Here is a 1,894-nt window from a genome sequence, read left to right on the forward strand (position 1 = left end):
TCCCAGCATTTATTACCCCATCCCTAGTTGCCCCCTTGAGAAGGTGGGGGTGAGCTGCCTTCTTGAACCGCTTCAGTCCATGTGCTGTGGGTTGACCCACAATGTCCCTTAGGGAGGGAATTCCAGGATTCTGACCCAGCGACACTGAAGGAACAGGGAGAAATTTCCAAGTCAGGGTGGAGAGTGGCTCAGAGGGGAACTTGTAGGGGATGGTGTTCCCATGAACAACAACAGAAGTTGCTGGAAATGCTCAGCAGGTCTGGCAGCATCTGTGAAGAAAAAGATCAGAGTTAATGTTTCGGGTCTGGTGACCCTTCCTCAGTAGCCTGACTAGTCTGTGAGACAGCTCTCCCAATTTTGGCACCAGCCCCCAGATGTTAGTGAGGAGGACTTTGCAGGGTCGGCAGGGCTTTTTCTGCTGTTGTCTTTTCCGGTGCCAAGGTCAATGCCAGGTCATCTGTCCAGTTTCGTTTCTTTGAGTCTTTGTAGCGATTGGTACAACTGAATGCCTTGCTGGGCCATTTCAGAGGGCAGTTGAGAGTCAACCACATTGCTGTGGGTCTGGAGTCACATGTAGGCCAGACCAGGTAAGGATGGCAGTTTCCTTCCCTGAAGGACATTAGTGACCCAGATGGGATTATCCAACAATCGGCAATGAATTCATGGTCACCAGTAGATGCTTAATTCCAGACGTTTTTTCTTGAATCCAAATTCCACTATCTGCCGTGATGGGATTCAAACCCTAGTCCCCAGAACATTGTCTGGGTCTCTTGGTTAATAGTCTCGCGATAACACCACTGGGCCATCACCTCCCCATATTGACCCAACTGATCAAAATCTCTTTGTAATCATAGATAACCTTCTTCATTTTCCACTATACCACCAATTGGGTTGTCATCCTCAAACTTACTGACTGTGCATTTCTATATTTTCATCCAAATCGTTTATATAAATGACAAAAAACAGTGGGCCCAGTATGGATCCCTGCAGAACACCACTAACTACAGGCCTCTGGTCCAACAAACAACCCTCCACCAACACCTTCTGTCTCGCTATTTCGACCTCTCTGCCTGCATCTCTCTCTGTCCCTACATCTATTTCTCTCTCTATGTCTCTCTCTCTATATCTCTCACTATCTCTCCCTCCCCTTCTCTCTACCTCGCTCCGTCTTTCTCTCTCTGTCTCTCATTAGCTGTCCCTCTTTCTCTCTGTCCCTTCCTCTATCTCTCCCTCGATGTCTCTGTCTCTATGTCTCTCACTCTCTTTCTCTTTATCTTGCTCCCTCCTTTTCTCTCTGTCTGTCTCACTGTCTCTCCCTCTCTCTTGCTCCCTCTCCCTCTCTTTCTCTCTCCGTCTCTCTCACTATCTCTCCCCCTGTGCCTCTCTCTCCCCAAACCTCTCTTTCTTGCACCCTCTCCCTCACTATCTCTCCCCTTCTCTCTCTCTCTCTCTCCATCTCCCTCTCTGTCTCTCCCACTATCTCTCCCTCTCTTTCTCTCTCTCTTTGTGCCTGTGTGAGTTCTATGCATCTGTTTCCCTGGTCACTGGGAAGTGGGAGGGTGGTTTGTGTTTGGGGAGTCTCTGACTCCTGACAGCCCTATCCCCACTTCCCCCCCCTCCCCCCCCTGCACCATCCCCCCCCCCCCCCGCCCTCACCCTTCCGTTTCTCCATCCATCCTTCAGGACTCTGCTTGTGATGGAACATTGACCCAGCCACCTGGCACTTTCCAGAATTGTCTGTTCCCTTCAAACGTCCTCACCCCTGTACCCTCTCCCTGTGGGTCAGTGTCCCCTCCCCCCCATCGCTGTGGGTCTGTACCCTCTCCCTGTGAGTCAGTGCCCCCTCCCCCCCCATCGCTGTGGGTCTGTACCCTCTCCCTGTGGGTCAGTGTCC

The sequence above is a fragment of the Rhincodon typus genome, unplaced genomic scaffold (assembly GCF_021869965.1).
Source record: "Rhincodon typus isolate 14 unplaced genomic scaffold, sRhiTyp1.1 hic_rhity00004048, whole genome shotgun sequence".
Lineage (NCBI taxonomy): Eukaryota > Metazoa > Chordata > Chondrichthyes > Orectolobiformes > Rhincodontidae > Rhincodon > Rhincodon typus.